General features: G+C 48.4%; 1 protein-coding gene across 1 annotated transcript in view; it reads right to left on the reverse strand.

Moving 5' to 3' along the window:
* The window catches only part of PPP1R3F (protein phosphatase 1 regulatory subunit 3F), a 91,778-nt gene that overhangs the window by 29,144 nt on the left and 48,433 nt on the right, over positions 1 to 14,201 (reverse strand). The gene's annotated exons all lie outside the window — the stretch shown is intronic.

Below are 14,201 nucleotides of genomic sequence, written 5' to 3' on the forward strand. Positions count from 1 at the left end.
CCAGGTGACAAACATTGATGGCATCAAAACAAATCATCCCATGGCAGTAGTAAGTCTCAGCTGGGGAGGTGTCATTGGCCCAAAGAGAGTGGCAGTGTCATCAAACTTGCCTGTGGACTGTCTACTTGGTAATGATTTGGAAATCTCAGCCTGGGCTGAGGTTGAACAGGAAACCCATTCTAGAATGGTAAATTCCAATGGAAAGGTTAGTGGGGCTGTAATGGCTACAGCCCCAATTCAAGATGTCCTTCCTGAAAAGGTTGGTAGGGCTGAGAAACTCTCGGCCCCATCTTTAGCAAAAGCTCTTCCTGAACAGAATAGCAAAGCTGTTATGATAACAGCAGAAACCCAAACTGAGTCTCCTCCTGAAAAGGTTGGTGGGGCTGTGATGGCCACAGCCCAAACTCAAACTTATATGTGTGTTGTGAAGCCTGAAATGATGGATAACTCCACACAAACTGAGAGCACAGAGGAGGACGAGAAATCTCCCCCTCACCAGACATTAGGAAAGGATCAGCCTCCTCAGGGAACTGATCTTACCCCTGATGAAGGAACTGCCCCAGAGGTGGTTAGGCCTAGCCTGACAGAGCCTCTGATGTCAGTGGACCCTTCTCACGTGGGACCCAGTCTGGAGCAGGTAACCTGCCCCTCTCTACCTTGCCTTAGTCAGCCCAGGGCTGCAGAGGACAAGAAGGACAGTGAGACCCAGAGGGCCCCCTGTCAAATAAAGCACCCCCATCAACAGATTAGGGGCACCAAAACTAGTAGCCCTAGTGGGGTGAAAACTTTAAAAACTCCTGAGGGAGCCCCCTTAAAAACAGTTAGGGACCTCCCACAGATGGATTCTGTTGGGCACAGCCAAACCTGGGACCCAAAGGGCCCAAACCTGAACTGTCCCTCCAGCAAGCCAAACAGAGGGACCCAGCCTCCAGCTTTAGGTAGCCAGAGGTTGACCCTGAGAGCACAGTGCAACTCAGTTAAAGAAAGAAAGGCACCCATGGTGGAAGATAATTGGAAGAAGCTGAGCCCTAAATTAGTGGAGCCTCACTTCAATACTCCTTATCCAAACCAGCCTTTAACTTTGCATAAACACACCCAAGGTAGTGATTCCCTATGGTGGAGACCCTCTGATAACCCAAGGGTGAGGGACTGCTTAGTGGACCATGAGACAGGGGGTACCCATGCTAGTGCAGGTACTTCCTTATATGGCCACTCAGGCAATATAGGCTTACCTGGCCAAGGATAGCCTTATCTCCTTTCGTTTGGGGGGGGGGGTTGTGTAGGAAGGTGGCTGCCTGACTATGGTTACCCCAGATTTTGTGCCTGTGTTTAGCTGGTTTTTTGACTTAGTTGACCTGGTTCCCTGCTAATCAGGGCCCCAGACCATCTGCTCTCTCTGTAAAATGGATTCCATGTACCCTAGGTACATACCACAATTGGAAATGGACTCCTTGTCAGCCCCTGTATAATGCACTATAGGTACCCAGGGCATAGGAGCCACCAAGGCCTACCAGGGGCTGCAGCATATCTTTTGCCACCCCTGGCTGGTTCTTAAATTGACACAACTGGCTGATCACTCAGCTGGGGTAAGGTGGTGTAATCACCCCTTACTTAGATATAGTATACCTATATCTAAACCTATATCTGGACACATATAAACCTGTGAGCCACTCCTATGGAAGGCCTCATCAATCCTGGAGGCAGAGTGCGTGGTTTAATGTGAGATGGAGCTCTAGCATGAGCTGAGCCTGTCTGCAGCTGTCGGGAACAACTCCCTAAGCTGTTTCAGGATAATGCCATACCATATACTCTTAAGTGCCTTATAATCCTCGCGGTTATATAGCAACTCTGGTTTGGCTTTATCAAAACATGTCGTGTAAGGTGTCATACGATTTGGAATACTATCCCCTCGCCAGTTCTGGCGACGGGGATAGCATTCCACCCTTCTAGAGGGGTAAGACATGTTACTTTGCTTAAATGCGGTTAGTCTCTAAAAGGACCTTAGATCCACAAAATGGATGCCTCTGCCACAGACAAGAGTCTGACCCCCTGAAGCTGACCGAAACTCAGCCAAATGGGGCCTGGACAAAGGGTTTCCTGTCGCAGGGGGGTGTTACCACCCTCCAGACAGGAGATAGTGGATTGTAGCAGGGAGGTTTGAAAGAAACCAGACACTGCCTGGGGCGCACAAGGCTGTCCCTTGCATAATCCGGCCAAACCGGTTCTGGGGCACTCCAGCCCTCGTGCCAGGGCGGCCTGGATCAAAGGAAGGGGGTGTATCCACCCACTTCCTGGGTCCCACCCATAGGAGGGGACCTAGCAGGTAATCCAGCCCCCAAAATTAGTATAAGACTGGGAGCAGTGCCAATGCACTTCAGATTATCCTGAAGAAACATAAGAAACGAATTCTGGACCCTTCGACATCCTACTCGACGTAGAAGCCCGAAGAATCTCCCTTGTGGTCAAGGAGTGACCACCCTGTGCAAACAGGCACCATCCAGCTATCGACGTCTACTTTGTTGCAGTTCCCGCCGGAACTCGAGCGACAGAGATCGACGAGATCAAGCCTGCCTGCTTTCCAACAGCCCGATCCACAGTCCCTGCAGAGCTGAGACCCGTGGAGGCGACCGGAAGCGTGGGGCACGCCATCTTGAATTGACCACGAGACGCTGACCGTGCAGCCCACGAGTGACCCTCGAAGCTGTACACCGGGGTTTGAGAAGCCCCAACCCTGAGCCACTCTTGCACCGAAGCTCACCCCTCTACACTCATCGAGTGCTGCGTGGGGCCCTTCTGCTACTTTTGGCTCAACGCGTTGGCCCGGTCACTTGCCAGCCGGCTAGTGGCCCCTGTGCCGACGAAAACTTGAAATCGACCTGCGAATCTGGTTGCTCCAGATCTGCACCAGCTCCCCTGAAAAGGAGCCCCCACTCTGACCCTCCTGGTTCGAGTGAGAAGCAATCTCCCGGTTTCGCGTGGATTGCTTTTGCCAAGTGTTGTTTGCTCCAATCTTGGAGCCGACAGTGCCGACGGCGAGAGCCTACGTGGGACAGATCGTGACCTGCTCCTGGGCGTCGTAGATGCCCCAGAGCCCACGTGACAGCGGAGAGAAGCTCCTCGACAGCGACCTGATTGCGCCCGACATTGCCTGGTTCCGTCCTGGTTCCACCCTGGTCACTGCTGAGTGACCCAGACTCTGTCCCCTCTGCTTTCAGGTATTTTTCGACTTGAGTCCACCCTTGGACTCCACCGGACACTTCTCTTTCACCCCGCCTGCAGCCCTTTCAGCTTCAAGCACCAAGAGCCTGCGTGACGAAACCCGACTCAACTTCGACCCTGTGCACCCACTTCCTGTGGGTGAGGTAACTTTGCTCCGCCGGTGTTCCCACACTGGTACACATCTCTAGGGTCTGTGTCTTAAGTTTTGTTCCTCTAGGTTCAGCGGAAGTGTCCTTAAACTTTAACTTTACAACTTTTACGCACCATTGGTTAACATTGGTGCATGCGTGCGCTTTCCGCACTGCTCCCGAATCCCGTGGGCCTCTCCCGACTTCAGCACAGCTTGTCCTGACTGCTCCCAGCGATTCCCTAGGCCCTAGGCCTAACCACTGTTCGATTGGTATCTCTTATACCACTTGTTTAGTATATGGTTTGAGTTGCCACCCGCCCTCATCCATAATTGTGCAACTTTGTATGTTTAAACTGTGCTTTTGATTTAACGCTTGTGCCCCTTTATTCATAAAGAATACTGGGGATTGTTTTTAGTAATAAACACATATATTTATATAATATATACTTGTGTGGTGTCCTTACATTTGATATTACAGGATTGTATGTGGTAAAACAGCTCGCTTAACACGACCTCTTAAGTTAAGCCTTTAGGCTGCTTAGTCCATGCTACCCCTAGGATAGCTTGTCTAACAAGGTTGACTTACAACCTGACACCATAAGGGATTGTTTGGTCTGATAATAGGTGGTTCCAGAATTGGAAACATCACCTATCAGGCCAACTTCTCACACAAAAGCATCAACAAAATGTAACGTTTCGTTGTTATTCAATTTACGCTGGTTGTTCTTAGACTAAACTAGGTCGTCGTAGATAACAATAGCATTCTTTGCCTCTGACTTGACTTTACTGCTGATCAGTGCTGCTATGGCCAGGTAGGTCTATGTTTTAAGTTTGAACACAGTGCCGTGAGACTGCTGGCCTGCGGTGCTGGACACCACTTCTGTTTGTGTCTTTAAGACTTGCCCCACATCGCTCAGGTTGCGCTTTTCAATTCTTCCTTCATCCCAGGTCCAGCCCGTGTACACCACGCCATCTTCCTGGGACACCAGCAGCAGGTTGTTAGCCTGGGTACTGTTCTCCGGGTGTTGGTTTGCTTTGCCAGCGGACGCATTGCTTTCTAGCTGCAGCTGGGTGTCCAGCTGGTTCCCGGAGGTGATGAAAACGTGCCTATGGCTGATAGCGACATTCTCTATACGAACCCCCATCTCACCTAGAACGCAGTGCTCCACCACAGAGAACTTGTTTAAGAACAGCTGGGCACTTTCCGGCAGCTGCACTTTATGTTTAATTAAGCCATACTAACAAAGCGGTTTTGATGTCAGAAGAAGCGGGCGAGTGCCTTATTAACATGGCGCCCGCTTCACAGCTTAATTAAACATAACGTGCAGCTGCCGGAAAGCGCCCAGCCGTACTAAACAAGTGCTCTGTGGTGGAGCACTGCATTCTAGGTGAGATGGGGGTGAGGAGATGTGGGGATTTGAGTCTCTGCGTGAGCTCCAACATCCTGTGATTCTAGGCAAATCACGTAATCTACCCGTGCCTAGCAAAAACATAGTGCATGGCAGATAATGAGTGTGTGACGCCGCAAGTGAAAGATCCAATCCAGGTGGGCAGGGCTAAAAGGAGACAAGGCGGCAACAAGGAGGGACTAAGAAGCCTCCTTTTCAATCGTGAGCCTGCGTTTTGCATGCTGGATAACGCCAGCCAATGAGAAAGATGGGCGGGGCTTCAACTCCGCCTCAGAGAGCTTTGGAATCTGTACTCCTACTCATCACAGTACTTACAATCAATAACACTCAATGTCTTACTCTCAATAACAAGGTCCACAATATGCCTTTCTACTAGTGGAGTGTATTGAGAACTCGATCACCAAGTAGGGAGGAGGGATAGATGTCCATTCTATTCCCCTAAAATAATCCAGATAATCAGTAAGGGAATGGACACTTGTAACTGCGTTACAATGGACAACCCTCATAAACGCTATGTTAATCTCGGTTGCGGTTTATATCGTTTCTCCGCCCCACATATGCGTTATGGCATTATCATCGGGTTCTCTAAATTTGTGCTGTATGCACAAATGCATACAGCACAAAACAAACCTAAAACAAACCTACATCATAGGAAGACCCGGCTGGGCGAGGTGGGGCAGAAACATGTTGACATTTTTTTGAATTTTTAAGTGGTATAATCAGACCAAGTAACTCGATCTGTGTGTATACCCGACTGTTTTAATAATAAACCTCATCCTTCAACAAATAAAATACTTCCTATGATGTAGGTTTGTTTTTTAGATATTTTTTGTGGACCTATATATATCTCTGGACACTACTGCGCTACACCAGAGGTTGCCTCAGGCTTGAGGCTGGCATACAGCACAAATTTAGAGAACCCGATGATAATGCTTTGAGGCATATGTGGGGCGGAGAAACGATATAAACCGCAACCGAGATTAACATAGCGTTTATGAGGGTTGTCTAAGAAAACCATTGTAACGCAGTTACAAGTGTCCATTCTCTTACTGATTATCTGTATTGAGAACTCACCTACTCCTTTTTAGGTCTCGTCCTATCTATCGCGCAAGCATACTGCTGCCAAGGCCACAGCCGCCATGTTAGTAACAGGCAAGCAATGACAGTACGTATACCGTGCTGAAGACAGCTACGTCACATTAGCTCGAGCGCCTGTGAGCACTGGGCCCAGCCTGCTCCCGGATAGTCACAGGCTATCTACTGGAGTCAGGCAAGCAGTGATGGACCAACATCCTGTCGTCCTGCCTCCACCGGTGTCCAGAGTGACATAAACTGTACTGGTCATGGGCAACAGTACTGTCACTGCTGCAGCGCACTGCAGCTCGGGGGCACTAGCAGACCCCGACTTGCACCGCCACAGGCTCACACAAACCCAGCAAAAGCACATCCCCCATGCTACCAGCCCGCTGGGCCTCTGTAATGACCTGAACATCGCAATGAACGTTGCAGCAGCAACAGGGCAGCCCAGCACTGAATTCAATGGCTGGGGCTGCCGTAGTAACACAGGCCCGCCCCTCAATAGTGGGAATATTCAGGGGTGTCTCTCCTCGCTGTTCGCTATGATATTGCAGTGACGTGGCCCCACACTGCGCCGCTATCAGTCCGCGGGCGAAGGGCAGGCCTCTGACACTGTCCTCTTCACCCGCGCCCGCCAGCTCACATTCTGGTATCCCCAGGGTGCAATTCACACAATTGTTGGCCTCTCGTTGTGGGAGCACTTCCACTGCTTGTTATGTTTCAAAACAGTGTGCAAAAGGACCTCGTTCACTAATAAACAAGTGTCAACGTTTGGTTGCAAAGTGATTCATAATAGTTGCTACAAATGGAGCAAATCCTATTTTTGCTTAAAATGCCCTCAATGACGGGCTCGCCATTTAAAGTTCTGTTTGAGCGGGGGGGGGGGGGGGGGGGGGTATAGCGGGACACACGCACACCTATGCGTTACTATAGCTCTTACCTACCGTTCGCCAAGGCCTCAAAGCACGTTAATGTGCTGATGGTGTTTGTCGCACGTTGCCATACACACCGTGGAAAGAATCCCACTGTTAAAGAGCAGGGCTTTAACATTTCCAAGGTTCATGCGTGAGTAAACTCATCAAGGTCAGTTTCTTGCTCGTCGGGGTCAGTTTTTTCTTCACATGCTGAGATGTCTATATAATATCGAAACTTACCAGATACCAGAATGCTGAAAAAAATATATGAACTTTTTCGCACAGATCTGTGACACTTGAGAGGTCTTAATGCGCCTGTAATGTACCAGTAACCCCGCCCAGGATCAGCGTAGCAGCAACGTGCCCTATTCAACAACAATGAACCAAGCACTTAATGGCTAATGCAAGTAGACTGGTGCCGGGAGTCCTACTCTGCCTTCCTAATTGCATACATGTCAACATGTTAGAACAGGAAACAAGGAGGTTTGGGGGAAAAACATGAAGGGGGTCGTATTTTCCCAATTGACTTCTATTAAAGCAGCTGCAATTTCAGGCGGAAAACAGCCCTGCAATGTGTTAAGTCTCTTCTTTATAGAAATGTCACGATGCTTCACTGTAGCATCTGCCTTAATTTCTGCCGTCCTGCCTCCGCTGCTCTAATTTTGCCTTTTACTGCCCCCTACCCACTTCCTGTTTCCTCCCCTTCCCGGAAGTTCCTCTTCCAGACTAGAACTAGACTGCTAACCTCCCCAGGGCACACAGTGTCGTTCATGGCTGACATTTCAACAAGTGCCACACGCATCTTGTGCCAGACTAACGCATTTGCTGATTTTTGTTGTATCAGTGTAATGCCCCAAGATTGTCACGCAATAAAAATTAATTAAAGGCTGACTGTCTCTCAGCGCCTCGCAGTAATGCCTGTACCCGCTCCGCTAGTGTTATTTGGCAGCTCACTGCTGCCTGCGCCAACTATACAGTTGCTGATGATACCATGAGTAGTCTATCAGTGCTATTATCCCATCGTCATGCAGTATGTGCTGCCTGTGCTGAATCGATTGTAATTGGCTGGCTTGCACGCTTAACCCAGCCAAGCTATTACCGAGCTGCTTTATAAGTGATCCTTGCGCGTGATAAACACTAGTCAGTTCTGGGCCAACACAGCATCAGATAAAGAGCAGTGATGTAACAGTACACACACACTCAACCACACACACACATAACCACACACACAACCACACACACACATAACCACACACACAACCACACACAACCACACAACCAAAAACACAACCACACACACAACCACACACACAACCTCACACACACACACACACAACCACACACACACACAACCACACACTCAACCACACACACACACACCACATACACACACACAACCACACACAACCACACACACAACCACACACACACAACCACATACACACACAACCACACACACACAACCACACACACAACCACACACACAACCACCCAGAACCACACACACAACCACAACCACACACACAACCATATATCTATCTATTTATCTATCTATCTATCTATATATCTATCGTCCTCACTCTATCTATCTATCGCCCTCACTCTATCTATCTATCTATCGCCCGCACTCTATCTATCGCCATCAGTCTATCAATCTATCGATCTATCGATCTATCTATCTATCTATCTATCTATCTATCTATCTATCTATCTATCTATTGCCCTCACTCTATCTATCTATCTATCGCCCTCACTCTACCTATCTATCTATCGCCCTCACTCTATCTATCTATCACCCTCACTCTATCTATCGTCCTCACTCTATCTATCGCCCTCACTCTATCTATCGCCCTCACTCTATTTATCTATAGCGCTCACTCTATCTATCTATCACCCTCACTCTATCTATCTATCGCCCTCACTCTATCTATCTATCGCCCTCACTCTATCTATCACACTCACTCACTCTATCTATCTATCGCCCTCACTCTATCTATCGCCCTCACTCTATCCATCGCCCTCACTCTATCTGTCTATCACCCTCACTCTATCTGTCTATCTATCGCACTCACTCTATCTATCATCTTCACTCTGTCTATCTATCTATCTATCTATCTATCTATCTATCTATCTATCTATCTATCTATCTATCTATCTATCAATCTATCGCCCTCTATCTATCTATCGCCCTCCCTCAATCTATCTATAGCCCTCACTCTATCTATCTATCGCACTCACTCTATCTATCACATCACCACATCATCACTCAGCACCACCACAGCATCACTCAGGGGCACCACAACATCACTATGCGCTACCACAGCATCACTAAACGGCACAGCATCCCTCGTTGCCACTACAACATCACTCCGCGCCACCACAGCCTCAATCTGTGCAACCGTTCAACAACAACTGGTTCAAATATGTTCTCTCAATGTTTCAAGCTTTATTACAAATGTCACAAAAAGATGTTAATATTTCACTTCTGTTCTTGGATTTTTGTCAGAATAAAATAAACTGAACATAATCTTCACAAAAGTTATTTACAAAAGATTAAGCTATTGCCATTATAAATTACAATAACTTTTATTTAAGTATTAATAAAAAAAAAAAATTAAAAGCCATTGTTATTTGTAATATCGATACATCTAAGTCACGTAAATACAACACATGTTGCATTACAAATGCTATAGGTGTCACATTTGCGAAAGTTATAACTATTGGCATTGTGAATGACAAAGCTATTAATTTCGCTATTTTCAAAACCAACACATAAATAAAAAATGTGTAATTTACAATACCAATATCTCAAACTTTCCTAATGCTAGACCTATTGCATTGCAAATGCTTGTTACTATTCACGATCCCGTTGCGGTCCCACGAGATCGTAATTAAAAAAAACAAAAAACAATATTCATATATTTTTATTACAGTAGTTATGCCCTAAAGACCTCATCTCCAAATCCTGTGGGACAGCGTGCCTTTCTACGGCCTCCTTATATCGTTTTATTTTTACTTCGGTCCCACAACACTGTGAGAAGTTGGCCTGGCATATGCTGTCCACTAGTTCTAGTGGGCACCTTGCACCAGTCCAAACGACCCTTATTGATGATAGGTTTAAGACAACCTTTATTGAAAGCTATCCTAGTGGCAGCTGTGGAGAGCAGCCTTCAGGCTAAGTCTTGAAGGAGTGTAAAGCGGCTTGGTTTACCAGATCACAACCTCCTGAATGATCAAATGAAAGGAGAACCACACAAGGTATATATATATATATATATATATACAAAATATATGTATGTATTACTAAACACTCTCTACTAACCTCTTTATGAGATTAGAGAACAAGATACACAATATCAACACGATAGAACTTAAGTAAATAGCACAATATACAATGGGCCCCAGGGGGAGACCAAACCATATATTAAGAAAATGGTATAAGAACCACGACTTGACTAGACACAGTGCCTAGAGCACGTAGAATTGCTGGGACCCCAAGGAATGACCCACGGTAGTGACACAGGGGACCCACGGGGACGCGTGCAGTGTGAGAACACAGTCGCGAGCTCCGGACAATCCTATGGGAAAGTCACGGTTGGAAAATTAAAGATTAAGGACACTTCGGAGAGGACTTGGAGCATACCCTTTTAGATTTAGAAGGTTCTAAGGCCAGCACCCATGTGAGCACCGGAGTACTCCTGTTACCTCACCCAGGGAAGCCGGGTGCATAGGTGTCAAATGGTGTCGGGAATCGTCGCTGTTTTCAATGGCGAGTTGCTGCAAAGTGCTGCTGCCATGGAAAGGAAAAGTGTCCGGTGCGATCCAAGCCTGGATCGGAGATGTGAAGAACCTGAAAGCAGAGGGGACAGAGTCTGGGTCACTTCAGGGTGACCAGGGGCACGGTAGACCAATGCCCACTGATGTCGGGTGTTTCAGGTGCGATGAGGTGAAGCTTGACTCTGCTGCCACGGGGACCAGGAGACGTCGACGATGACCAGAGTCTGCAGGCGAGATGTCCCACGAAGGATATCGAGTGCTGGGGGCGTCGGTGTCCAGATCGGAGACCAACAAGCCTTGGCAACAGCAACCCACGCAGTGAGAGTAAAAAGGCTTCGGATGGACCAGCAAGGTTCAGGTGACTCCCCAAGTGATGGATAGTCAGGGCACGTCTGAAGCAACCAGGTAAGCCCGTTCAGAATTATAGTACCCTTCTCAGGGACCCACAAGTTGACGGACAAGGGATCGCGAAGGGACCTCGAGAGGAATCACTAAATACCAGCCCACGGGTCACTCGTGGAGTGTAGGTCTGTAATCTTCGGTGGAATCACTGCTCGGGGTATGGACTACAAGTAGCCCAAAGCACAGCCTCAGGGATCACCAAGAAGCATATGCTGCTGCAAATATGCACGGTGTCCAGGGGTTCGGGTTGCACGGTCTCCACGAGGGCTTTGGATCTCAGGTTTGCTGAGAGCACGGATCGGCCTCGGGGAAGCTTGGAAAACTACCTCCTGTGTGGCAAAGTCTTCAGGTCCTTCAGGAGCTGCGTAGTTGCAAACCGGACAGATGCGTCTTTGGTGCCTGCCTTGCAGGGGAGTAACTCCTTTACTCCAAGGGAGATTCTTCGGTCATCCAACGAAGTGTAGATAGTTGAAGTTCTGGGATTCTGTAGCAGAGTTTCGTCCAGGTAAATCTAAAGTCCTGTAGTCAGGGGTTCCTATTTTATACCCAATGAAGGGGTGGGACAAACTCTGGGGACCCACATATGGGAGGGTCAGGAAAGAGGGGTGGCTACACCCATTTCCTTTGTCCAGTTTCGCACCAGAGCAGGGGCTGGTAGCCCCTGCGACCAGTTTGGGCTGGACTATGCAGAGGGACACCAAATGTGCCCCCAGTGCAGACATCAAAGCACTCTTGGAGTGCACCCACCCAGCCCCAATATACTAAAGCCTGTCTGGGAGGTGGTTACACCTCCCTGTGACACGAAACCTATTGTCCAGGCCTCCCCTGGAGGAGTTTCGTCCCGCAGCAGGAGGCCAGACTCGTGTCTGTGGCTGCAGCATCCATTTTGTGATGCCAGGGTTCTGTTAAGCTGGTACCGGATGTACCGGTGTAGTCACATTTCTCCCTCTAGGAGGGTGGAATCATACCTCATCCGCCAGGACTGGTGGGGGGTATGATTCCAAGGTGTTTGACACCAAACACTACATGTTTCCTTGCAGGCATTCCAAAGTTACCATTTACCGCGAGGTTATAATGCACCTAAGAGTATATGGTCTGGCTGCATCACAGAACAACCCCGGATAATAGATTCTGAAGGCTGCAGAGGGGCTCTGCTCATGCATGGGCACCCTCTCACACAAAACCCAGCACCCTGCCTTCAGTATTGATAAGGCCTGCCATAGGGGTGATTGATAGGTTTATATGTGTAATGATATAAGGTAGATATATGGAACCTATATCTAAGTAAGGGGTCATACACCACCTTACACAGGCTGCTGTAGCAGACCTGTGGTGTCATTTTGAGTGGTCTCTCAGGGGTGGCATAATACATGCTGCAGCCCCTGAGAGGCCTCACGGGTACCTATGCCCTGGGTATGTAGGACACTATGTACTAGGGACTTATAAGGGTACCCCAGAATCCAATCTGTGATGTACCTACAGTACATGCAATCATTTTAGAGAGGAAGCAGCTAGGCTGGGGTCCTGGATAGCAGGGCCCCAGCCAGATTAAATTCGAAACACAGTGCAACATCAGCAAAAAGTGGGGGTAACTATAAGAATCAGAACCTACTCACCTACAATTGCCTTACATCTCCCTTCAGCATGTAAAGCACCATTGCCTTCCATCTCCCCTCAGCATGTAAAGCACCAATGCCTTCCATCTCCCCTCAGCATGTGCAGCACCACTGACTTTCTTCTTCCCTCGGCATGTAAAGCACCATTGCCTTTTATGTCCGCCCAGAATGTAAAGCACCAATGCCATCCCTAGCGTCCCTTCCGCTTCTAAAGCACCATTGCCTTCCATCTCCCCTCGGTATGTAAAGCACCAATGCCTTTCTTCTCCCCTCGGTATGAAAAGCACCATTGACATCCCTAGCATCCCTTCAGCTTCTAAAGCACCACTGCCTTCCATCTCCCCTCGGTATGTAAAGCACCATTGCCTTCCATCTCTGCTCAGCATTTAAAGCACCACTGCCTTCCATCTCCACTCGGTATGTAAAGCACCATTGCCTTCCATCTCCGCTCAGCATTTAAAGCACCACTGCCTTCCATCTCCCCTCGGTATGTAAAGCACCATTGCCTTCCATCTCTGCTCAGCATTTAAAGCACCACTGCCTTCCATCTCCCCTCGGTATGTAAAGCACCATTGCCTTCCATCTCTGCTCAGCATTTAAAGCACCACTGCCTTCCATCTCCCCTCGGTATGTAAAGCACCATTGCCTTCCATCTCCGCTCAGCATTTAAAGCACCACTGCCTTCCATCTCCCCTCGGTATGTAAAGCACCATTGCCTTCCATCTCTGCTCAGCATTTAAAGCACCACTGCCTTCCATCTCCTCTCAGCATGTAAAGCACCATTGCCTTCCATCTCCCCTCAGCATTTAAAGCACCAATGCCTTTCTTGTCCCCTCGGTATGAAAAGCACCATTGCCATCCCTAGCGTCCCTTCAGCTTCTAAAGTACCATTGCCTTCCATCTCCCCTCAACAAGTAAAGCACCATTGACTTTATTCTCCGTTCAGCATGTAGAGCATCATTGCCTTCCATCTCCCCTTTGCATGTAAAGAACCAATGCCATCCCTAGCGTCCCCTCAGCATGTAAAGCACCATTGCCTTCCATCTCCCCTCAGCATGTAAAGCACCACTGCCTTCCATCTCCCCTCAGCATGGAGAGCACCACTGCCTTCCATCTCCCCTCAGCATGGAGAGCACCACTGCCTTCCATCTCTCCTCAGCATGTAAAGCACCACTGCCTTCCATCTCCCTTAAGAATATGAAGCACCATTGCCTTCAATCTCCCCTCAGCCTGTTAAGCACCACTGCCTTCCATCTCCCCTCGGTATGAAAAGCACCATAGCCTTCCATCTCTGCTCAGCATTTAAAGCACCACTGCCTTCCATCTCCCCTCGGTATGTAAAGCACCATTGCCTTCCATCTCTGCTCAGCATTTAAAGCACCACTGCCTTCCATCTCCCCTCGGTATGTAAAGCACCATTGCCTTCCATCTCTGCTCAGCATTTAAAGCACCACTGCCTTCCATCTCCTCTCAGCATGTAAAGCACCATTGCCTTCCATCTCCCCTCAGCATTTAAAGCACCACTGCCTTCCATCTCCCCTCAACAAGTAAAGCACCATTGACTTTATTCTCCGTTCAGCATGTAGAGCATCGTTGCCTTCCATCTCCCCTTTGCATGTAAAGAACCAATGCCATTCCTAGCGTCCCCTCAGCATGT

The sequence above is a fragment of the Lissotriton helveticus genome, chromosome 10 (genome assembly GCF_964261635.1).
Source record: "Lissotriton helveticus chromosome 10, aLisHel1.1, whole genome shotgun sequence".
Lineage (NCBI taxonomy): Eukaryota > Metazoa > Chordata > Amphibia > Caudata > Salamandridae > Lissotriton > Lissotriton helveticus.